Below are 27,619 nucleotides of genomic sequence, written 5' to 3' on the forward strand. Positions count from 1 at the left end.
ACATTGTTTAGCTGGAGTTTTCCAGGACATTTCTGAGAACACACCTTTATTTTCCAATAAAAATTATTTTCAAATTCATATGGCTGCACATTAATCAGCTTTCCCAGTGTGATGACAGAAACTGAGGAAAAACGATTGCCATTGAAACTATTTGGATAAAACTTACTATTAAGTACCCTGTCTGGATGCCAGCAAAGAATAAGTTTGGAGAACCTTAAAGAAAATCAACCAGAAAAGGTGAATAGAAAACTTCGGCAAAAAGCAGTTCAGGCTTTAGCTTTGGCTCCATTGATGGTTTACAGTAACTTTGAGGAAAATATAAATAATTTGCACTCAGAAGTGATTAAAATAAATGAAAAGTTGATGGGATATATCAACTCAAATAATAAAAGGATGGAAAAAATAGAACACACTTTAACTATTCAAATGAACTGTAAACCTACAAGAATCAAAAGTTGAAATGAAGAAAAGACTGGCTGAGTATGAGTTTCTCAAGAAGAGCTGCAAAAATAGGTGAGTTAGAAGGCAGAGCACTCAAGAGAAAACCTGAGATTTGGTGCAGTACCAGAAAAACTGTACGAAACAGACTGGATTATTTTTATGAAAGCACAAATAAGCAACTGGATTAGTGCTCCACAGCAGGATTTGTTAACTGAAAAGGCACATCAAGTGCAAGCTCCAAACCTGGCCATGGGAAACCAGCCAAGACCTATAATAGTAAAGATCCAGTCACATCAGCAGAAAGAGGTGATTCTGAAAAAAAACTGCAGCTGAAGGGAAAGGTATTAAAAACTGGAGACAGCAAAGTATTTGTAGAAATCAATTATTCAATCTACAACAGGCAAAAGAGAAAAAAATTATCCCAGCAATCATGGAATGTTGAGAGGCAGGTGTGAGATTCTAGCTGCTGTATCCAGCTGATTTCAAAGTATTTTTCCTGGAGGATCAAATCCATTTTTTTGATTTTGAACACATTAAGGAGGAAATAAAAAAGTTTATCCAACAAAAGAGTGAGATAGCAAGAAGAGGGGGACTCTGCTTCTCATTCCTTTGACAATAAAGCTCAAAGATTGACTTTGCCATTGAAACCAAGTCTAAAGCTCTGAAGGAAAATACTTGAGAGAAAGAAAAAAACACAGGAATTGCCTACAACAACCAGGAGTTCCTTGGATTTCAACCAGAGTTTAGTGTTGGGAGATGGAGATGATCAGGAAGAAGACCAGCAACATTGAAATTAGAGAATAAATGTGAGATTATAAAGCATTGGTCACATTTGTGAAATATGACTTTGAAAAAAAAAAAATAGCTGAGAAAAGACTGGACTGTTGTTGACTTTGTTGATCTTGTGGGAGGATTGCAAAGCATATGCCCAACATTATGTCTTTAATGATTAGAAGGGCACTAAATGGAAAAAACATGTCTAAGTAAAACAATTTTTATTCTTATTAGTGTTTGTATAAATGTTATATTGTGACGCAGTTTTGTATAGTGAGAAGTCAGGGGTATTTTAAATGCGTGGAGAAGTCCTTCGGTGAATGTTGTATATGTTAAAGATTTTAAAGTAAACAAGTACTTTTTTAGCTGTAAGAAATATAAAGAGAAGAAAAGCTAAATGGAAGTAAGTTTAAGTGAATATAATTCTGTAATTTTGGGCTGTTGGGGTACATCATAAAAGTGTATTGATTATATTATATTTATAACTAAGATGATAATTTTCTTTGGTTTTACAAAGGTGACTAAATTAATGTCATTGTCTTAAGCTCTTCACAAGTTTTTCTTGTAAGCAAATAGGACTGAAAAGTAAGACAAAATGATGAAATCCATGAAAAATGCTAAGCTTCGTACATCTGAAAAGATATCTGATTGTTTGTGTGAGACAAGAAGTTTGCAGCTGAAGGTAGTTTGCCAGGGGAATTATGTACATACTGTTCTGAGTGAAATTTACAAAGATTTATTCATGCATTTTCAAGTTGTTAGCTGTTTTTTCATTGCTGACAACTTTTGCATGGAGACAAGGTCTGAGCATTCTTTACTGAGGAAAATGCAAAATTTAAAGGTACAATGACAAGCCGTATACTGAAAAATAAAGTGTGAAATTATGGAAAGTGAATAAAAGGGTAATCATTTCAAATGTTGGGACTCATTAGAGTGACTCTCAAAACACAATGACTGAATGATGGCTGAAAAAATGGATACCAGGTGTGAGGCTGCCATTTTCTTGAATATTCCTTTTTCTCTGAAGTATGCCAATCTCAGAGTTGATATATATATATATATATATATATATATATATATATATATATATATATATATATATTTTTTTTTTTTTTTTTTTCATGAGGTGTGGGGGGCTTTTCACCTGCAAAAAGGAATTTAAAGGAGAAGAGCAATGTTCGAGATTTACTCTTGTCTTATAGTTTTTATCTTTTTTCAGCTTGTTGGCATTTGGTATTTTGAATGCCAACATTTCAGTAGGGAGCCAAATAAGAGAGAGTAGCCTCCCCAGAAACAGTGATACTTTGACTAGAACTGTGCATAATTTAGTTTTATCTAAAGGTAGCCAGTGCAGTTTTTTCTTAGGGCTGAAATTAATGTTTTCTGAAAGAATACAAGCTATTTTTCACATCTGGGAGTGGAATAAAGATAAGGAAAGGACAGAGAGAAATTTATATAAGTGGAAGCACAGGCTGCTACATGCACTTTTCATTAAAGCAAAAAAGTCTTGAGAAATGTTACATAGATTCAAATGGAGTTGAGAAGGAAGAACTGTATAAAAGATCAGCCTGCCAAACATGAGTTTGTTCATGTAAGACAAAAGTTGGGAATACACATTCAAAAAAACTGTCATGTACAATAAGTGGGAACAACAGCTTTTCACCATAATTCCTACTCTAATACACACACACACACACACACACACACACACACACACACACACACACACACACACACACACACACACACACACACACACACACACACATATCCACAATGCAAGCAAGCAGGCAGACAGACTCCTACAGACATGTGAACACCAACAGAACCACTTTTGCATGCATCAGCACATAAACACATACATACACACAGAGATGGATTCCATATACTTACATCCTGCAGGGCAACCACTCTGACATGCAAACACATGCAAATATGTGCACACACGCACACACACACACACACACACACACACATATATTTATATATATATATATATATATGTGTGTGTGTGTGTGTGTGTGTGTGTGTGTGTGTGTGTGTGTGTGTGTGTGTGTGGGGGAACATTTAAAATAATCCTAATTTCATAAAATCAATTTACATATAGTTGACATAATATGGCGAGATGTGTAAAAGATTGACCATTAAGACTTACTGTTAAAAGTGTCATAGGTACAGTAGGTTGTTCAGCTATTAGAGAGATGTACTGCTCCTAAATAGTGGTAAAAGAAAAATGGATTTGTTCAAGAAATGATGTAACTCATTGCCAATGTGATATCAAAGTGTGTGCTAGATTGTTTTGCATGCTGGCAATGCTTTTCTCGGTTAACTCTTGTTTTGCACTCTGGCAATGCTTTTCTCGGTTAAATCTTGTTTTGCGTGCTAGCAGTGCTTTTCTTGTTTAACTCTTGTTTTGCATGCTGGCAATGGTTTTCTTGTTTAACTCTTGTTTTGCACTCTGGCAATGCTTTTCTTGGTTAACCGTTGTTTTGCTTGCTAGCAGGGCTTTTCTTGTTTAACTCTTGTTTTGCATGCTGGCAATGGTTTTCTTGTTTAGTTCTTGTTTTGTGCTCTGGCAGTGCTGTTCTTATTTACTCTTTTTTTTGTTCACTGGCAATGCTTTTCTTGTTTAACTCTTGTTTTGTGCTCTGGCAGTGCTGTTCTTATTTACTCTTGTTTTGTGCACTGGCAGTGCTTTTCTTGTTTAACTCTAGTTTTTGCTGTAAGTCATTGCCAGTGCAATATCTAAATGTGTGCTGGCAATGATTCCCATCTTCTGGGAAACTTATTCCTTTTATGAGTTGGTACTATCATGGAGTTGGGATATACAATAATGGGGTATGTGAGGGGGTACCATTGTAAAAAACACAGAAAGAAATGTTTTTGTTGTTGTTGTTAAAGTTTTCACATTGAAGTGCATACATTGCTGGAACATTGATATAAACATTGTCATCTATTACTTAACACTGTCAATTTGGTGCACTATCAATGTTTTCTTGATGATTTTATGTTTGTTGACTTTTTTATTGGTAGGTACTGTTAAGTGTATATATAAACACATGTGTGTGTGTGTGTGTGTGTGTGTGTGTGTGTGTGTGTGTGTGTGTGTGTGTGTGTGTGTGTGTGTGTGTGTGTAAATATATATATATATATATATATATATATATATATAAAAAAAAAAAAATATATATATATATATATATATAGATATATAGATATAGATATATATAGATATATATAGATATGTATAGGTCTACCTCTAAATTTTGAAGTTGCAAAACTTTGAATATCTTATGGTCAAGACCATAAGATCGAAGTTTTGAAACTTTGAACCATTTAAATGAAAAATGCTGTACAGCACAGAACAGTATATTTACCATTTTCCTAGCTGTAGTGCGATCTCGGAGTTGGTACATTTAATTAGCAGGGTGTGGGGGGTGCAGGGGGTTTTCCCTATTGCAAAAATGTGTAAAAAAATATATTTTGTGTTTATTTTTTTATTTACATTTCAAAGTTTCAGAACTATGATTTTATGGTCTCAATCATAAGAAATTTGAAATCAAAGTTTTCAAACTTCAAAATTTAGAAGTAGACACATCTCTCTCTCTCTCTCTCTCTATATATATATATATATATATATATATATATATACTTAATATCTACCAATAAAAAGATGACAAGCATAAAATCATCAGGAAAACATTATATATATATAAACACACATGCACACACATCCATGCCCCACAGACTGAAACACACACACAATCAATCCCCAGTGCCCCTACAGACTCAGACACATGCAAAGAGAGGGACACACACACACACACACACACACACACACACACACACACACACACACACACGGGGGTGGCTCCACAATACCCACCTTTACTTGTAGTACAAGCCATGACCATTCACATACAGGTAAATGTCATGTCTGTAATGGCATTTGCTTTTCCCTTTCTGAAAGAAAATTACCTCAGCAGTATGATCTAAATTGCTCTGCTGTGTTATTTTGCTGACATCACCATTTCCAGGGGAGAACACATGGCGAATTTGCATTTCCCATTTCACTAGACTGCTGCATTTGTATACAGCTTCACAAGTGAGACAAATTTTATGATATGCCAACTTCCAGAATAAATCTATAGTTTGAGTCTGTTTTATGAATCACACAGGTTTACTGTGATGGGGAAACTTCAGGGTTAAGGCTATCATGGTTAGCCTTTCTGAATCCCAGTGACGGAGTGTCAAAAGGTGATGCAGTTTAAATAGATAACGAACTAACAAGTCAATAAAATATTTATATAGTGTGAAGCCTTATTGTTAAGTACATTTTTAATTATATGCTTAATTAAATCTAAATTGAATTGGAAAGGAAGGAAACTCTATTCAAATTTATCATACATATACCTGGAGGAAGATGAAACAACTACTAATATCATATAATTTAGCTTCTTGGAATATTTAGCTATAATACATGTAAAAATCTGTCTAGAATTTCTCTGTTATCTGCATGTTTGTTAACCTGAATATAAGAAATGAAATATGTTACATTTACTTCATTTCTAATAGTTTGTGGTATAAAATTCCTATATTCATCTACATTTAAATAACTATTTTATGGTATAACAGGCTAATACATTTTAATTAAGTATAAATCAAATCATCAAAATGTGCTTGCACTTCAGATTAGTTTGCCTCCATTGGCTTATCTATACTTACACAAAATTAAGCTTTGAACTCTTTTGCTTTTGTGGGGAATTGTGAGAGCTTAGAAATAGCAAAGGATATATTCCTTAAAAATAGATAATTTAGGAACAAAACTAACAATTTGATTAATCTGCGTCCCAGTACTATGCTATTTTTCCTTTCGGTAAATTGAATCTATTTTAAGTGTGCATTTAAGAGGTCATATTATTAATATGAAATTTATAAGGGCATGTATAGATGCTATTCAATATAATTACCACTGGATAATGACCTAAAAGGAGATATAAGGTAATTATATTTGTTTAATCCCCTGTAATAACACATTAATAGTAAATAAATATATAGTCGGTCATTAAAAAATGCTTGTATTTAGTACTTAAATGTGTAAACTTACTTTACAATTAAGCTAGTCTGCAGTGGATGAGATTTCAACTGATTAATTTTAACTGGGTGACATTCAATTTGTGATTGTGGTTAAATATAGAAAATCACTTGCAATGTGGTTTCTGTTTACACTCTAGCAATGATTCACTGAGTGGTCTACTTTCTTTTCTCTCAGAGTTGGCATAGTTAAATAAGAATGATGGGGCTTATACCCTCACATGGAGATATGGGGGGAGGGTTGATCAATTCAATAATGCTTCTGAAAATGTTTTCATCAAGTTAATCATTAACAATTTATATTTTCATTTATTTGAAACTTTAACCAACTGTAACACATGCAGAAATAGTAATCCATGTAAACTGTAATGGTTCCTAACATTTATGAGCACAGATACTTTCAAGTGATTATAAAGAATATTTTAGTAGTGTAGTATTTCTTTTCATTAAAACCATAAGGTTATCTGGAGGTGTTTGTTTAGAAACAGCAAAATGAACATTGAAATCTAGTCTATATTAAGTGGTGTAAACCCTGTTATAAATTATTTAAAAATGCTGATATCCTCATATCAGGGGTCTCAGACTGAAATGACTCAAGGGCTACATGAGGGCAATAACACTTGGCACAGGGTCAGTGGCAAAAAAAAAATAGAAAAAATAAAACATTCAATGTGTGTGCTACTTTTACTGTATTAACTGCAACATGCTTGACAAGCTACACTAAACAAAAATAGTTTCAAAGAAAAGGAAATTCATACAACAGCTTTAAGTGCTAGAATGTATAAACCCCTGCGAAAACCAAAATACCCTCCCCATAACATGTAAGAGGCATATCTGTAGATGTTATGCTTTTAAACCACCAACGCTTATCAAACTGACACATAAAAGTTACATAATTATACATCTGTTGTTGTTGTTTTTATAATTATACATCTGGAGCGAAACAACCCTGTAAAGCATGCAGTCCCACCTGATACATCCTATTCCCCTTTCAGTGCCACAATATCAAGTTTTGAGTTGTTCAATAAATGTAGGACAACAAAATCATTTTAAAAGATGCTAATGATTGATTTGTTCTGACAAGCACCTGGCATGGTGAGTTGCAAATGTGCATATGTACACAAACCTTCCATGAAACAATTTAAAACAAACAAAAAATATTATGAAGCCTTTTTAGTAGGAATAATATTAAATATTTCTCACTAGGAAGAAACATAACTGCTCATATGGGAGCAAAACAATATTGAGAGGTAAGCTGCTCCATCTGATATAAAAATACATTCCCTCTTGATTTTCAGCATCACAATACAGACTTTCAGTTGTACAGTGAATGCAAGACACCAATATCCTTTTTTAAAGGCTGTTACCAACTAACTTATTATGATGGCTTGTCCAATAGTAAAATACAGAATATGTGTATGTGTGTGTACACACACTTTCCAAGTAGCAAAAGAACAACAATTTTCAGAAGTACAAGTCTTTCTGGCAACACTGCCCAACAGACGAAGTACCTGAAGAACATGACTTCCTATTGCAGTTTTAAGATCTATAACTGGAAGACTTAAAATTATGAAATCTAAACAACAAACCTAAAGGAGAACAGCAAATGTTGAAACTTGCTGTTCTTCTTTTAAATTGTTTTTACATGGGGAACCCCATGCATCTTCCCTCCTCACATTTATATATGCTGTCTCTAAGATCACTATATCTATAAGGAAGGGGAACGCCCTAAGTTACAATGATCCTGATCATAACATACAGTAAAACAAGGCGGAGCAATTGCTTCTTGTATGTTAGTACATTTTTACACATTTAATCTTGCTGTTCCAGGACCCACAGCTATGGGTCTCAGAATTTCAAATGGTTACCACTGAACATACCAATGTAGAGTCAACTTACTGAATTTCTCTTTATTTTACTACTTTGATGACCCTGCCCAAAAAAACTTGGATTTTATAAATTTATTGGTGGCAGGTAAAGTAACATCCAACTTAAAACAGTATAATAATTAAGTCATTGTTTCAAGTTGGACGTTAATTTAGCTTCAACATAATACATTTTGCTTTCTTAACTGAAGTCAACAATTAGGGGCAAAGGTTGCATTGCGGAAGAAACCATGCAGTCACTGTCCATAATATTCGATTGCAGTGAATTTATTTTTACACTACAAACAAAATATGCATTATAAAAACCTGTCAGTACTGCTCCTTTTTGGTTAGCTGCAACAAATAATCCAGTTTTCTACCCTACCAACTAAAATAGTATGTTTTTTGCCTGCAACAAGTACTCCAGTTTTTACAAAGCCATCGTTTACAACCTATGGTATCCGTAATTATTGCTTTCATTAGCATTGTCACCTCACAGCACGAGGTTCTCCCATTCAATTCTCAGCTGGAGCTCCTTCTATGTGGAGTCTGCACGTCCTCCCCACGGTCGAGTGATGTTTAAGAAACATGCAGGTAGGTGCGTGCGTGAGTGGGTGTGCCTTCTTTGAAGTTTGGATGTCGGGCTGGCAACTCAGCACTGTAAAAATCCACTGCCAATCATTAGCAGACTGCAGTTCTGCTGTGGTGACCCCTAACCAGGAAAAGCCAAAACATTCATCATCAGTTTTTTTTGTTCTGCAGCAAAAAAAATAAAAAATTCTGTACATTTCACTCTGCAGAATTTAAAAAGAAAGAGCACTGCTCTACTGTCCTGTACCAAGAACTTACCCAGCAATTCCCAGGATGTGATAGCACCCCTGTTTGGAGCTGAGAAGTCCAGTGGTGTGGAAGGAGGCACCTAGTAAAAGAACAAAACTATCACTGAAAAAAGTAAAAAAATTTACAAGAAATTCAGTATGCAATACATACAGTACAAGCTGAAGGCACTGTGAATACTTGGTATGGTTTCCATCATAAACTAGATTTTTGTAATGCAATTAAATACGTCAGTATGGAAAAGCTTAATGGGCCAAATTAAGCTTCTGGCCAACAGACTGAGAGTCAGAGACCCTTGTTTGTAACTGATGCATATCTATTTCCAATTATACCACTGTGCAAAGTCAGTGAGACTTTAGGCTGCTGCTGATGATAGAATGAATTTACATTTGAGACATTCACCACTGTAGTATTATTGTTTCATATTTTGTACTGAGTTGCATTCTCCTTCATTATCAAAAGCAGGGAGGCTATCCCAGTTCATTGACTTAGGAGTGATTTTCGGCATAACCTCACCATCTCCCCTACATGTTGCACTTAAGATAAAGCTGTGCTAACGTACCTTTGGTGGTTATTTTTTTTTACCTGTCATAGAGATGTTGCATTGATGGTCAGCCGAGATATCCTCACAAAAAATGACAGCATTCTTTTGTACATGGTAATTTATTTCAACAAATTGCTCTGTGACATCATTCATTCATGTATTTGTTGTAACTGCTGTGATAGATGATGAAACACTGCTATGAATATGAATAAATTCTACATTGTTCCAAATACAGCTTCAGGTGAGATACATTTCCAGTATTATTTGTTGTCATTTGACATTAGTAAAAAAGTTGTTGGAATGGATTCATCCAAACCTAATTTTTAAGATGAGCATCTAGTGCTTTCATTAATTATTGCATTTTTTGATTCTGACTTTATAAATAAAAAAAAAGTTTTTTCAAACTGTTGTATATCTAAAGCCAGTCTGTTTTTGTATCCTGGTGTGCTACATCATGCTGTAGTTTACTCATGCACATTTTTAGTAACTGCTAGCATACAGGAGTAATATAGCATCATAACTTGAGCAGAAATAGTAATTAAACATTCAGTTTGCTGTAATGGATTATGAAAACTATTTTGATAATGCACTGCTGAGCAATGAGCGTCTTACAGTATAGAAGAAAACAGGCCTACAATGATATTGCAAAGAAAGCGTTGGTGGCAGTAGTAGAAAGGGAAGATGGTGTTTAGAATTTTTGTGGTAGCATTAGAAAAATCTGACAATATTACTGATCAATAAAAATCTAAGACAGATCTTGTCCCAGTGGCCTATTTCTTTTCTCTTCAAAAATCTTTACACACTGAGGAATTGATTTCCTTTAAGGTTCATGTCTCACATAAGATGGATTTACCCAAGGGAATGTTTGAAGGATCAAGATGCAATGTCTGTAGATTTGTACTGAGGACATCAGAAGTTATTATTAATTCAATGAGGTTAATTTTTAATGAGTATTTTGCATGGTGTCACAAATGGTGATTTATGGGATTGTTTGTAATTGTTTGAAACCAAAATGGCATTTTAGGCAAACTCAACATAGGGTGAAACAAAGTATGCAGGAACAATACTAGGGCTGTACTGAGGATAAAGTTGGCTAGCATGATAGCATTAGATGCTTATGAATTTCACAATGGAAGAAGTTCAGACTTTAAAAATTTAGTACTGGGTACACTGCATTTTCCTAGAATACACTGAATAAAATGGAAAAAAGTTTATGTTAAAAATTGTCAATATTTTTCCTAGAGGCTTGAATTTGGAGTTTGTATAACAATCTTTAACTTAATGTAATGGACTTATTTATAGAGAATATTTGTTATAAAGTGTATAGTGAACATTACATATAGTGAGCATGGAATATCATTTTTTTACTACAAAGTGTCCATGTATATTAGTCTTTCGGTCACTGATTAAAAGAAAAACATCACACATTAGGACTGTATGTAAGAATGTTTCCTCCCAGCAGTCAAGGGCATTTGAAAGACATGCGTGAATGGGCCTGCCTTCGTTGAAGGTTGGGTGTCGAGCTGGCACCTCGGCACTGTAAAAATATACTGCCAATCATGGAGTCTGCATGTCCTTCCCGTGGTTGAGTGATGTTCGAAAGACGTGCGTGAATGGGCATGCCTTCGTTGAAGGTTGGGCATCGAGCCGGCACCTTGGCACCTTAAAAATATACTGCCAATCATTAGTGAACCGGAGTTCCGCTGTGGCAACCCCTAACCGGGAAAAGCCGAAAGAACAACAACAACAATGAATGTTTTGAGAAAATATTATACTGTTGTCTCCACTTTTAAAGTTTAAGTGTTTATTATGTAGTAACATAGCCCTATAATGTAACAAAACATTTTGTCTTTAAGAGTTACTGACTGCAGCAATTATGGGTTATTGTGTATTATAAAAAGTAGTTGCTTTGGAATGTTCATTGTCATTCCCCTAAAACAATTCACAGCAAAGCACTGGAGAAAACATTAAATTGCTTTTCTACCAGCAGCTTGGTTGGTGTTTTTAGGATTTTTCCTGTTAAATTGTGCATTGATAGTCTATGCTCATAATTCAGAGATAACTTTTATCCTCTTCACAGAGGCTGATATGGCAACAAAAGAATAAAACTTCCTGTTGGTCTGAGGCAGTGAGTCTCCCCTGCCTGAATATTCTAAGGTATGCAATACAGAGCTCTGAACTTCACACACCATACTTTGCAAGTCACATGGCAGTACTTCTCAGAAATGCAGGGCATCTATGCATACAATATCCCTGACTGGAGCAGTACTAAACACCCCCATGTCCCATGAAAACTAGAAAGTGCACAAATATTATACTATGTATTGTATACATATATGTGGCCACCTGATACAACAGAATATTAATGCCACAAATATTAGTCCACTACATACTGATATATGTATCTACTACTTTACATATACATATAGTATACTATTGTCTTTGGACTTACTCTTTTGCCTTTGCAGACAGGTGTAGTAGCTGCCAAAGTTACACTTTTTAAGGGTATTTCTAAATGGAGCACGATGTCCACACTGAAAACTCCTTTTAACTCAACAGGCCAGTCATACTTCGCATGCTTATGTCACTAGTGAGGTCAAAGACACATAATGAAATGCAAATAGCAGCAATCATGATATAGAATGATGCATGTACATTAGGCTGTTTTCCTGAATTTTGCAGTGCATTTCAGTGTTGTAGCTAGGGTCCCATTTCAAGCTTGTTGATGTAGATGATTCCTGCAATATCAGTCATACTGTAGTGATGTACCTTGTGTGGCACACTTAGGGGATTAGGTATGGTAAGAGTGGTTTACATATTGTAGTGATGTACTTGGGCACACCTGGGGGATTGGGTATGGTAAGATTGGTTTACGCATTGTAGTAATGTATGGGCACACATGGGAGATTGGGTATGGTAAGAGTGGTTTACACATAGTAGTGATGTACCTTGTGCAACACATTATCATGATGTACCTGGGCACACTTGGGGGACTAGGTATGGTAAGAGTGGTTTACACATTGTAGTGATGTACATTGTGCAACACATTGTAGTGATGTACCTTGTGCGACACATTGTAGTGATGTACCTGGGCACACCTGGGTGATTGGGTATGGTAAGAATGGTTTACACATTGTAGTGATGTACTTTGTGCAAAACATTGTAGTGATGTACCTGGGCACATTTGGGGGATTGGGTATGTTAAAAGTGGCCTACACAAGGCTGTGTCCCATCAAAATCTGGGATTCTTCAGATTTGAAGATACTGTTGCCCTCACTGTTATATGGTCATTGTGAAATCCCTATTTGTGCTCATACTGTGCATTGTCCTTACAGCATGGAATTCTCCTTTCAGTCCAGCATCACCCTGTCAGTCTTTCCTCAGATATCATGGGCAGTTATGACTATAAATTAGGACAATGTGAAAACTAAGGTGCATGCCTACAATGCCTTATAAGGTCCATGTGTAAGTTTATAGCATTACTCACTGTGAAAATATTTGTGTGTTCATACACGATCTGTGAAGCATTACTTCTTCACTTGATATACTCCCTGTGTTTTCAAAACATCAATGGCACTATGATAGATGCAATTATCTTGTAGGTCACATCAGACACAGCAAGCATTGTGACTGCCATTTGAGAATGAAGCCAAGTTGTGCTGCATCAACGCTTTATTCACCAGTGCTAGTTTCAATGCACCAATGTCTTGACTACTGCAGTCTGCAATACACATGTAATAGTAATGTGTCTGTGTCATTCACTTGTACTCAATACACATGTAACAGTAATGTGTCTGTCATTCACTTGTACTCAATACACATGTAACAGTAATATGTCTGTGTCATTCACTTGTACTCAATACACATGTAACAGTAATGTGTCTGTGACATTCACTTGTACTCATATCAGTCAGCAGAACAAAATGCCTCCATACGAGAACAGAGGAGATTCACCACAAATTTCATCACTTGTATTCTTACTTCAGTCACATCAAACAATATTTTCAAGATACTCTCAATTTTTTTATAATTTACTTCATATTAGTACAAGCAAATGTGTCTACATTATGGGGGAACCCCTCTTAGAGTATTGTAACAGACTATCCCATTACTTACTCACATATTTTGTATTCTTAAGAAAAGTATATATATATATATATATATATATATATATATATATATATATATATATATATATATATATATACACACACACACACACACACACACACACACACACACATATGTACTATATATATATATATATATATATCTAATTCAACTACTAGTGGCTGCAACATCACTGCAGAGGCCTGCAATGGCCTCAGGTGTGTGAGTGCTTTCAACACACGATAATTAGGGCTACCATCCCTGGACTGGTAGCATCAAGCTCCTATCCTTGATCTTGCCTTTTTTGGAGCCTTGAAAACTGCAGCTATCTTTATTGTGATCAGATGACCAAAGCCATCACCCCCTCCTCATGATGGTTGGCATCAGCTGCTCACACCCACCCTTCCCCATCCAGCTCTTCTAGCACGTGAATTGTTATTCGAACTTAAGTCATCTGCGTTGTATCCCTCAATACCACAAAGCCAAGACAAACGTATATATTTGACATTCCCTGAAAAAGATACATAAATATGTCAATTATCTGGTCTTCAAATAAACATTGTAGTACATTATGGTGATGGAGTTCCAGCCATCTTTCTCCTGAACAACAGCACAGAAATCAGTGCTTCAGCACAGAGATCCAACCAGTTAATTTCACTTTACCTTATACTCAGCTACAGTTGCATAAACAATGTTATGGGAAATTGCAAAACTGACTAATTTCTTATACTTGTGCAGATGACTCAACCAGAGTTTCACAAATGTTGAGTTCAACCTTCCAGAGAGGGCCCAAGACAAGCAAGTCTAAAAATATTTTGCAATTAAAATTTTAAATATTCAGTATTATTTTTATGATAGAACAAGCTAAGTGTATAATGGACACTAGTTCAAAACAATGTACATCTGAGTGTAGGTTGAGAGTAAACAATAATATAAAATGTCATGGTGGTACAGCAATTAGGACTGGTGCCTCATACCTCTTGGGGTTCCAATATGGCTCTCAGCTGAAGCATCTTCTGTGCAAAGTCTACTTATCTTCCCAGAGTACATTCTGGTGTCTGATGAGTGTTCTATTTACTACACACACCCTAAACATATATTCGTCTTCTTCTTTTGGCTGCTCCCATTAGGGGTCGCCACAGCAGATCAACTGTTTCCATTTCTTCCTGTCCTCTGCATCTTGCTCTGTCACACCAACCACCTGCATGTCCTCTCTCACCACATCCATAAACCTTATCTTAGGCCTCCCTCTTTTCCTGTTACCTGGCAGCTTCATCCTTAGCATCTTTTTCCCAATATACTCTGCATCCCTCCTCAGCACATTTCCAAACCAACGTAATCTTGCCTCTCTGGCTTGTCTCTAAACCTTCCAACCTGGGCTGACCCTCTAATATACTTATTCCTAATCCTGTCCATCCTCGTCACACCCAGTGCAAATCTTAACATCTTCAACTCTGCCACGTCAAGCTCTGACTCCTGCCTTTTTGTCAGTGCCACTGTCTCCAACCCATATAACATAGCTGGTCTCACTACCCTCTTGTATACCTTCTCTTTCACTATTACTGGTACTCTGTCACAAATCACTCCTGACACTCTTCTCCACCCACTCCATCCTGCCTGTATTATCTTCTTCACCTCTCTTCCACACTCACCATTGTTCCCAAGTACTTAAACTCATCCACCTTCCCCACCTCTACTCTCTGCATCCTCACCATTCCTCTATCCTCCCTCTCATTCACACACATATATTCTGTCTTAGCCCTGGTGACCTCCATTCCTCTTCTCTCTAGAGCATATCTCCACCTCTCCAGGGTCTTCTCCACCTGTTCCCTACTCTCACTACAGATCACAATGTCATCTGCAAACATCATAGTCCACGGGGACTCCTGTCTGATCTCATCTGTCAACCTGTCCATCACCATTGCAAATAAGAAAGGGCTCAGAGCTGATCCTTGATGTAATCCTACCTCCACCTTAAACGCATCCATCACTCCCACCGCAGACCTCACTGCTGTCACACTACCCTCGTACATATCCTGTACCACTCTTACATACTTCTCTGACACTCCCGACTTCCTCATACAATACCACAACTCCTCTCTAGGCACCCTGTCACACACCCTAAACATATGCTATAGGTAAATTGATAATCTTTCAGTAAGTGCAGAATGCCCACATGCAGATAGTTCATTAGTGGGTTATGGCTGACTAGAATGAAAACACTGATGGGATCCACAGAGACACAGAACAGATGTTAGGGGTGCTGAGGCTATCGAAGTGAGTACAGAGTCTATGAGAATAAAGAATATTGTGAGTATGCTTATGCCAGGGTGAAGCCATGCATATTTCCACAGATGGAGTTCTAGCTGAAAAGGTAATCAATGGTTTAATTGCAGTAACTCTTTCAATAAGTTTAGTGAAGGGAGGTAGAAGAGACTTGAACTTAAACTCAGGTGATATGTGTATCTGGGTGCCAAATGCATAAAATATGTCCACTACTGTGTAGAGCTCTGTACACCCAGGAAGGTGTGCAAAGTCTTACCTGATTCACAAGACCTACTAACACCATACAGCAGGATCATGCAAGGCTACTAACATGATCCTGCTGCATTGCATCTCAGCTACTTAACCCCCTATGCAAATGTGCCCTCACCCCAACTGTGCGCCATTCATAAAACTGTAAAAAGTGTTGTACAAGAGAATAAACTGTGGTACTCCAATAGCATACAGACAACTGGTATAATAGCCATGGTTGCAACAATCTTCCTCCCTTAATAGTATACTGCTCAGCAGAAAGCCCTGAGAAAGATTCTAGTACTGATACAACAGACCTCCATGGTACCTGTCTGGCAAGAAGATCTGCACTGGTTGTGGAGTCCCATACAATGCAGAGAAATCTGCTGCCACACATTATCTTGTTCCACATCACCATGATACCATGAGCTCGCAAAATACCAGATCCCCCCATTACCATAATATGGTAGTGACCTCAGTACTACCTATATGCTGAATGGCTCTGATTCATTCATTCGCTGTACAGTGCTGCTGTGTAAGGTAACTGAGTACTATTCTCCCCTCCCTTATGTATCCTCTTTTCACCACTCTCAATCTTACTCTTTGATCCAAACTCGAATCCTGCTACCACAAAATATCCAAATTTGTAACCAATTCAAAAAAAACTCAACCCACCACTAATACTCCTTCCACACTCTCAAATTGCTTGAACTACTCAACTACCTCACTTACCTACAACTCACAATTGCCCACAAGCTCGAACTATTCATCTACCTCAGTTACCTAAAACTCACAATTGCCCACAAGCTCATCTTTAAACCTACTGACTGCCCTGCTCTCGCTGCTTCCTTAAAACCCTACATCCCCAACTGCTCACTCAGATCAAAAAACCAACATCTCCTTCAGGTCCACAAACCAGCATGACCACCAGGCCAGCTACTGCTGTCCCACTCATTAGCCAAACAGTGGAACTCTCTCCCTACACAACTTCATAATCTTCCCAACCATAAACAATACAAATCTCAGCTACTCTCATATCTTTCTTCCAAATGGGAATGCCCTTGTCATGCTCCTACTTAATACCTCCTCCTTTTTATCTCCCCACTCTACCTCTCACTGACTCATCCACCCTACTTCTAACATTATTTCATCCCACCATAATCAACCCCCTACAACTAACCGCTCTCAAAAAATTATGAAACTATACTCTCCAATCCCCCTCTAATATTATTTCATCCCTCCTAATCTATCCCCCCTAAAACTACCTATCTCTCTACTTGTTATTTATATTTCTCAGATACTGTACTCTCCAATGTCAATTATACTTTTTCCCTCTCCTTGGATATTTCTTTCTCCTAACCTACCAACAGCTAGCAGTTACGTATATGTGAAAATGTTACACCTACAGTTGAATTATAATTTTTAAGTTTCTCTTTATGTTAAATATTGAAAAGTCTGTATTGAATTCGTCTTCTTTTTTTCTTTACAATGTGGCAACACTATTTGTAAATAACATGGAACTTATTTGAAATGTATTACTAACATAGACATTATTTGAATTTTGTGTAATGGACTGTATAGACTATGCCCTTTGTAAAAGTAAATGTAACTTGCAACTCTTGGAGCTTTTCTCCCTGGGCCTCCACTGAAAATGGGCTCTTCTAGGCCCAGTGGACATCCCCGGTCATCAAACTTAAATAAATAAAAAAAAAATAAAATAAATTGATTCTGAGGGACATATATAAGCAATTATATACAGGTGTTAGTTCCCTTTACCAGATTGCACAAACTTTGCATCTGCATTTCATTCCCAGAGGCAGCATGCAAATTGTTCAAAGAAAACAAAACAGTAGGCAGAGATGATTCTATAGCATAGCCAAGTACTAGTGACACTTTTATTAATACAGTGTTCAGTGGAAAAGGTAAATTAGCTGCATGGGCAATTCAATAGCACTTACACAATAATTTTGACCATGTGTGCATCACAGCACAATGCACACATGGCTGTGAAAAGTTTTATATTCAATAAACTCCACATAGCAGCGAGCACTCATGCGTAAACATGGAAACTTTTGTGGCATGCAAATTACAGCAGAAGTAGCTGAATTAAGTAGCTGAATTTTATGCTAATGAAGCAAATCAACATAGTGGAGTGATTCAACAAGCTGTAAAGCAACCGTGTAGACTCCATGTTCATGTTGGCCGTGTATTCCAAAGCCTTACAAATACAGCTATGGAAAGGAGTCTACACAGAAACAAGAGCAAGTAAAAGCTCTTATATTTGTAGAGAACTGCCTTTAACATGTAACACCCCTCCCCAGAATGATGAGTATACTTGTAAGTAATGCAGACTGCTAAAATGTGTAAACCTCCATGAAACAGAGTACTATACTGTAATGTAAGCATATGCAGGATGTTGCTGATGGATTACAGACCCATTTTATTAAAACATGTACTCGTCTGTTACAATACTGGGCTCCCGTGCAGTTTTCCTGTCTACATGGGTACTAACCATGTAGATTCCAGGTTGTCAGCACAGTGAAGATGCAAATGAGGTCAAAACTCATTAGAATTGCTGAATGTCAAAAAAAGAGTAACCGTGTAGAGATGTTCACTTCATGTAGGCACTTCCACAATTTTCATGTTGAATGCATGGCAACAGTGAGTGCTGACATCAGGGTGGCGTGTAGGTTTATACTTTCAGACATGAACATGCAGGGCTGTGAATGGTGAAACTGCATGTAAGCATTGCTCAAGTCCAAAGTTCTGTGTCATTCTCATTATTTATGGTTGTTAAAATGTGTGGTGTCTGTCTGGTTTATTTTTTTTATTTATTTTTTTTTACTTTGCCATTGCTTGTGTGATATGTTGCTTAGTGCAACCGCAAGAAACAGATGAATGAATGGCAGGTTTATCTGGGTTGTTATGTAACTATTCCTGTGGCAGCACATGTATGTGTTAGGGCTGGAATATAGGTGGTCCTGGGTTTGATTTCAGAGTGTGCAACCTTTCTTTCACTTTTTATGGTCCATGTTTGCCTAATATCACAAGAACAGAGGAAATGTTAATTTTTCCTATGCTTACCTTATTTATGCGAAGGTGCACAGAGGTGCACATAGTGCATTAATGAGCAAGCAACAGGTGTGTTTAATAAATGCTAGTTACAGCATAAGCAAGTAAATTGCATGTTAATCAACCAATCCATCATGGTGCAGCTATTCGACAATGTATAAAGAATCCATGTAGCTTCCAGCCTGGGTTTTCCTTTATCTTTCAATACCACTGGAATAGAGACAAGGAAAATTTAACTGACATAATGATAGGGGCTGCTGCAGCTATTCTACATCTGTATGTGCTAGAGGCTGAAGCCAATGCTGCTGGTGCTGCTGACAATAGGTCTAGGCCAAGAAGGAGAAGAGTGTTCAGGCCCAGGGTAACCTTCCAGGATCTACATGAGCTGGAGATTGTAGAGAACTACAGGATGGACAAGGTCGCATTACAATAACTCTGTGAGCTCTGCCACTCTCAAGTCAGAACCAGAGCCATCTGAGGGGGAACCCATCCCCGTGGAAACTAAGGTATGTGTAGCCCTTAGAATATTAGCTACTGGTATCTTTCAAAGACAGGCATCAGCCTCCAGGATCCTCCAACAGTTTCTGGATACTGTGCTCATACATGCCAGTGAGCACATATTTTCGCCTGTAGTTCTGAAGAGAGGGCCAGCAATATGGAACTGTTTTACCCTGTACCACACTACCCTGAAATACTGGGTGCCACAGAGTGCAATCATGTACACTAAGTCACCACCTGGTGATCAGGGTAGAATCTACATTAACTGCAAGGGATACTAATCCATCAACTGCCAAGTCGTATGTAATGCCCAGGGAATTATCTTGAATGTGTGTGTGCTGGCAATCCTGGCAGTTATCATGACTCCCATATCTGGCACACATCACAGCTTTGCCAGATGTTTGCTGGAGGAACATCCCACAGGGCCATTTACTGGAGGATGCTGGCTATGCCCTGGAACTGTGGCTAATGACACCCATCAGAAATTCACACACACCCATGGAAGAATACCATAATGAGGCACACACTTAAACTAGAAACATCATAGTATGTGTGTTTGGGCTTCTGATGTCATGGTTTCTGTGCCTAGATATATCCAGTGGAGCCCTGCAGTATACTCCATTCACATGTACACAAATATTCACAGTATGTGCTATGCCCCACAATCTGATCCTGTGGGAACAGCTACAGGAGGATCAGCAAGGGTAAGGGACACACATCCAGCCACCAACTCCTAGGTCACCACAGCCATAGTCAGAGGAGGACTCAGGGGAGGAATCTTCCAGCTTCTCTCCCTATAGGCAGATGTAGGCATGCTCCGTATGTCCTTGCCTTGACTAAGAGACAATGCATAGCACATTCACTGACCACCTAGGGACCTAATACCTTTCTCCTACTTACATACATATAGTAAAATTAATGTCATGCAAATCACACAACCTTTACCTCCCCATGTATTGGGTGTGTACTGCTTGCATCAGACAGTCAGCCCTGAACTAAAGGTGTGTCAACTGCTGCATTTGCAAGGTAAGTCCTGAACCTAGAATGTATTCTTTAATAATATTATGGCATATCCTTGTATTTTCTAACTTGGTACAGTAAGCAAGTAAATTGTGGTGGATTTGTACAGAAAGTACCTTAACATGTGACACAAGACACTTATTTTACTTACATTTGTACATTAGTAATTAGTAGGGCTCAGGCATGAAAGATTCACACATACCTCTAAAGAATACGAATGTTCCCTGCATGGCCTCAGTTTAGCACCATATCTTTGTACTGATAAATTATTAAATACAGAAGTTAGATACACAAAACTTAGCTTTGTTCCCCCCTCCAAAAAAAAGGAGTGTACCATTGTTCCTGCCATAACAGTAACTCAGCTATGGTACTCCCCAAAAGAACAGTATATGCATCTTTGTGCCATCCTACCTGGACTTCATTTGTTGGCAACTGTATATCATATTATTTCCAGTTAATATCCTCTCACATGTTAAGGCCAGTGATATAGAATGGCTTACACACTGCATGTGCTAGATAACTGATGAATGATCAAGCGAAAGGCAACACAGAGCTGTATGTTTGTAAGCATAATTATGACAGGTTGTGTGATCACTAATTGCTCTATGTCCAAATATAATAAACAGAATTAAATGTACAAATCACAGCTAATGGTTTGATAGCAGTGTACGTTATGATGCAGTTGGTTGTATGAAGAATGACTTCATTTCATTTATGCAAAACTGTTTGTGTGGAGGACTAAGGCATCCCCCTGTTTTCTGAAGATGTATTGGTGTGAGGTTTCAAATCCTGACATGTGTAGAAAATTGTGATGTGTACTATCAATTTTATTGTGCTTTTATAGATTTTGTGTATGTATTCCTTAGTTTTAGTATATTTTTGTCTTTGTCGTCTTTTAATTCCACTTTTGCTTGATGTGCTGCCCCCCCCCCCCCACAAAAAAAAAACGGTTTGGCTAAGCTTATCTCGTTTGCCCAATGCACAACATTGCAGAAATAAGGCAAAACCAGACTACTTAAAAAGCAGACACCCAAAAATAGAAAACAGATACATTCAATTAATGGTCTTAGTCATTGCAAAAAGCTGGCCTGGAGAAGAGATGGAATGGGGGGGTTAGTAGCAAACATTAGCAATGCAGCTATCATTTGTGCACTGCTTTGTTGTATACAAACAGGTCTATCTAGCATGTGTGTACACTTTGTTAACAACCATCTCACAAATCCAATGCTTGTTGCACTATGAAATTGTATATATAATATTTTAATATTTGTCTTTATTGTCCAATTCCTTTGTATGGCATGAAACTACATGTGGAAACTAAGAGAACAATATAACTATATATCATATATTTACAATACATCCATTAGTTTCTCCCTCCACCAAACCACCCCAAACAAGCACTACAACTCTAGGGTCTGATTACTTTTTCCACACATATATCAGCCACAGTACAAAGTGTTATATATAATTTTGTGTGCTCACTCATGGACTTGGCCACTTTGTGGAGTTCACAGCCTTGCTCTGCAAAACTCAGACAGCCAAGTATGCTATATAAGGGTACTTGTGTTGCTACACAACTAGACTTCCGAACAGCCTACTGGTATTAGGCTACTAGCCTCTGATGACACTATAAAGCAATGTACCTATGCAGGCTTCCCAGTCTCTTGTCTCTCACATGGCTTGGTGATGTCATCTACTATAAGTTCACCTGCAGTACTGTCAAAATCATATTTGTGCCATGGCACATGCGAGAAGTGCTGTGTTCTGTAGTCTAAGTCCTTAGGTAGAGGTTATATTTTCACTGCAATCAACTCTGTGTGTGTGTGTGTGTGTGTGTGTGTGTGTGTGTGTGTGTGTGTGTGTGTGTGTGTGTTTGTATCTAGACAGAAGAGAAAAAGTGTGTACCCCATAGTTACCTCTCCAGTGGCATGGTGTGTCAGTTTTTTGAGAGTGTCCCAAGCCGACACATCCACATCCACATCCATTTCATGCAGGTCTTCCAACCTCCTCCCACATGGCCTGCCGATGTCATCTACTATAAGTTCACCCTCATTCCTGTCAAAATCAGACTTGTGTTGTGGTATGTGCAGTAATTCCTGTGTTCTGTAGACTGTGCACTTAGATAGGTAAGGGTTCTATTCTCACTGCAACCAAATGTGTGTGTGTGTGTGTGTGTGTGTGTGTGTGTGTGTGTGTGTGTGTGTGTGTGTGTGTGTGTGTGTGTGTGTGTGTGTGTGTGTGTGTGTGCGTGTGTATGTGTGTGCGTGTGTGTGTGTGTTTGTCTAGACAGAACAGCAGAAGTGTGTATCTCACAATTATGTCTCCAGTGGCATGGCTGGTCAGTTGTTTGAGACGTGCACAAGACTACACTTCCATTTCATGCAGGCCTCCCAACCCCTTGCCTCCCACATGGCCTGGCAATCTCAGCTACTATAAGTTCATCTGCAGTCCTGTCAAAATCAGACTTATGCCATGGGGCTTGGGTTAAGTACTGTATTCTGTAGTCTGCGTACTTGGATAGGTAGGGGTTCTATTCTCACTGCAGTCAAATGTGGGGGTTTGTGTGTGTGTGTGTGTGTGTGTGTGTGTGTGTGTGTGTGTGTGTGTGTGTGTGTGTGTGTGTGTGTGTGTGTGTGTGTGTGTGTGTGTGTGTGTGTCTGTGAGCTGTTGCTGTACATTACAGTGAGCCTTTTACAGCAGCCTGTAGGACACTACTATCTTGTCCTGGACAGACTCACATCTGCCATTACTTGGTAATACAGTAAACAAAAAAAGCTGCTCTCTACAAATGCAAAAGTGAGAAGCCAGAACTGGAAGACCACCCTCTTCAGCCTAAACAAGCAAATAAGACAGGTTGTGCAAGATCTCACCCCAACCCTTATTTTCTCTATTTTTTGTGTTGTTTTTATTTTTATTTTCCCCAACAGCACAGTGGTCTAGACCTGGCCCACAGGATACACCACCTGCCCCACTTCACTGGCTATGGCAGCAAGGCCCATAACATCTGATCTGCAACATGGTAGCACCCCTAGTGCTGCCCTTGCACTACCTGCCCCTCAGGTACTTCTGCCACAGAGGACAGGCCTGTGATTCTTTCGGGGAGCAGTGGCTGACAGGGTGATTTTTATCACCCAAGAATAACTGCTGTTGATGTTGCATAGGATTGTGCACCACTCTGTGGGCCCACGGCTATGCCAGATGGAGACACTGCTCTCCATTATTGTACTGAATTACATAAGGAGACACAGATGTCAGACACCACAGCCATCAGTGCAGTGAGGTGACAGTGATGACAGTCCACTGGGTGAGAACTCGATTCTCACTGACACCCAGCTTGATGACCATGGGTTTGCGAGGTCCACACCCTTACTTCAACCATGATGTTTACCTACCTTTTTTTGTTCTATACTGTCCCTGTGTCTTGTCTTGTATGTCCTGTCTGTCAGCAATTATTTCCTAACCTTGCCAATTTAATTGCCCCAGACATACCTGCACCTACGTCCCTTCACCAACATTCCTCTCTCTCTCACCAAAAAAAATAAAAGGGCACATGTCCCAAAACAAAATGTCCCATACATAGCTCTCCATATCGCAAATGTGTCTACTTGACACACTTGATTTAGTCCAACTGACTATACAGCATAATTACACTGTCACCTCTCTCTCTGTAGGTGACAGTCCAAAATGAGATAATCTTCTGTACATATGATCAGTTTCTAAGGGCACATTCTCAGTGTACTTCATATATTCATAATACATACATGTGTTGTCCACCCCCTAAGCAATACAATACTGGGGGCTCAGTATTTTTTACACACATATATCAACCGCAGTACAAAGTGCAATAAATAATGTTGTGGGCTCCCTCATGGACAGGGCTAGTCAGTGGTGCTGACAACCTTGCCCTGCTAAACTCAAGCATCCAACTATGCTCAACAAGGATACCTGTGTTTTTTACATAGTGAGGCTTCTACAAACCTAGGACACACTCTACAGTTAGGCTACTGGTCTCATATGAACCTTTGAATCTATGTGCCTAAGCAGGCCTCACAACCTGTTGTCCCCACATGGCCTGCTGATGTCATCTACCTTAAGACCACCTGCAGCCATGTAAAAGTCAGACTTGTGCCATGTCACTTGCATAAAGTACTAAGTTCTATAGTCTGTATACTTGGATAGGTAGGGGTTCTATTCTCACTGCAGTCAACTGGGTATGTGTATGTCTCTACTCAGCAGAGTAGATATGCTATCCTATAGATAATTCTCCAATGGCATGGCTTGCTAGCCTTTTCATAGTTGCAGAAGCCTATACATTCATTTCATGCAGCCCTCCCAACCTCGTGTCTCCCATATGGTCTGCTGATGTCATCTACTATAAGTTGACCTGCAGAGATGCAAAAGTCATATATGTGCTGTGGTGTTTGTGCATAGTATTGCATTCTGTAGTCTGTGTACTTAGGTAGGGGTTCTCTTCTCACTGCAGTCAACTGTGTGCAACAGATGTCACTTGGCATTATAGAGATCCTTTTACACCAGCATGCAGGACACTGTTATTACCATATGCTCAACAGACAATGCTGATATAATCAGCTATATCAGATTATTGCATATACAACTATCCCACCAGGGCAGGATCAGACAGTGGCCTGGACCCCAGGCAGATGTCACTTTAGGTTCATAGGAGGTTACTAGGTAGGGAACTGGTGAGAGGTATGCTTTGGGGTATGTCTGGTGGGGACGGGGGGTGAAGTTTTCCTCAAATTGTCTGGTGGCAGGTCGGCAATGTCTTCAGGGTCAAAAAGAACACTACTGTCTACATCTAATTCAGCACAAAACTGGACCTTCACTTTTAGACTTCTATTATCTTTAGCTAGAGATGCTACTTTATGTTTGTACTTGGCTTTAGAGGACTTTTCAAGATACCTAATTTCCTTGTTCACGCTGTGGAGGGTGTCCTTCTTCTGCTGAGTCAGTTCCCTCTTGTTCTTAGACATTACTTTCTTACACTTGTTGTAAAACCTATGTATGCTTGATGCCCACCAGAGTGGCTTGTTTTCTATGAGGAACTTGTTTTGATCCATTCACATTGAGCCGACTCAGTACATTTGTATAGCTGTTTATACAGGCCATTTATGTACACCTCTGTAAAGCAGTCATTGTTGACAGTGGTAGCAGGGGGGTTGAAACTCTTTATGGCATCAGTTAGGAGCCTATAGTTGGCTTTGGATAAATGTTTCATCCTTTCTGCTCTTGAGGGGTTGCTGGGTATGACTGTAAATGTGAACAAGAATGAATTGTGATCTGACATGACCAGGAGGGCCAACACACAGGGGTTAGTGCAGAGAACCAATATATTGGTCAGTACTAAGTCTAGGATATTCAAGCCCCTTGTGGGGGTGCAGACTATCTATTACACAGCATGTGTATTAACAAAGGCCAGGAACCTTAGGGTGAGTGTGTTTGTGCACATATATTTATTTATTTATTTTTTTTACATTTGTTGACCGGAAATGTCCAACTAGGTCAGGAACCCATTTTCAGCTGAGGCCCAGGGAGAAAACCTCCGCAAAGTATAAAACATTTTACAAAATGAAAACATATTGCAAATATAAAAACAATTTACAAATATAAAAAAAAAACATTTCAGAAAAAATGAAATACAGTGATTATTACATTTCATTGGAAGTGTAACTTACATATTATGGGTAGTTTTGTTGACATGCTAGCAGTTGATAATCATTACATCAAGAAGTAATACAGGGATAAAGGTTTATACAGTTGGTTTATCTAGTTACAATTTTTTGTAGACAGGCTGATAGAATGCAAGTTTAATGAAAGTTTGTACAGTTTAAGAAGGGTGTCTACAGGGGTTTTTAGGTAGACTGCAAATAGATCTTTGGAAAAATAAGATTAAGAGAAAGTAAAGGTTTAGATAAGTACAATAGTAAGACTACCAACTAATTTGTAAAGAGAAGTGGGGGAGCTGGGGGGGGGCTGGATCATTTGGAACAGGGGTTGCTAGGTTGCTTTGGAACAGGGACAAACGTTTGTATCTTCCAAGTAGTTTTTTAGTGTGAGTTTGAAATTCTTGTGGTCTGTAACTGTCCTGATGCTGCTTGGTAGGGCATTCCAGAGTTTTGCTACAGTGTAGGAGAATAGACAATGGCCAGTTCAGTCTGCTCTAATTATGTTGTAGCCTGATGGGAGTAGTTCACTATCTTTAATATGTGGTTTGAGCCACGTTTCAGTGAGTGCTAATATTTCAGGGGAGTGTTGGTTTAGCCATGCATGGAGTTCTTTAATTTTGTTGCAGATGCTACACAGGTTAAGAGTGATTAAAAGTAGATTTTTAGAGGAAGAAGTTTTGGAAAGGGTGGGGTTGGAGGAATGGCCAGGGTTGGGATTGATATCGTCATGCTGGGCTAAGTAGGAGTATATTTTTGTGTGGTGGTTAAGGAGGGTTGTTTTAATTAAATGTTTTAATTAACATATATGACTCCAAATCTATGGAAATATAGTTGAAATCACACACAACCAGGGTGTTTGGCTGTCTAGTGAGTGACTCAATTAGGTCCAAGTATTATTTATTTTATTTGTTTATTTATTGGCATTTGTTTACCGGGGAAGTCCGACTGAGCTGAAAAGGCCCATTTTCAGCGGAGACCCTGGAAGAAAATTTCCGTTAACACAGTAATTACAACAAGAGTATTACATTGTATGTACATGCAAGCATAGGTGAAAATACATTGTGCAATTGCATATTATATACATGACTGGGTCAGATATAACATAAAAAAATTTTTTTTCAAACAGTAGAAGACATGCATTCATGTATAATGGTGGAGGGGTC

This window comes from Protopterus annectens, chromosome 12.part0 (genome assembly GCF_019279795.1).
Source record: "Protopterus annectens isolate FY-2018-M chromosome 12.part0, PAN1.0, whole genome shotgun sequence".
Classification (NCBI taxonomy): domain Eukaryota; kingdom Metazoa; phylum Chordata; order Ceratodontiformes; family Protopteridae; genus Protopterus; species Protopterus annectens.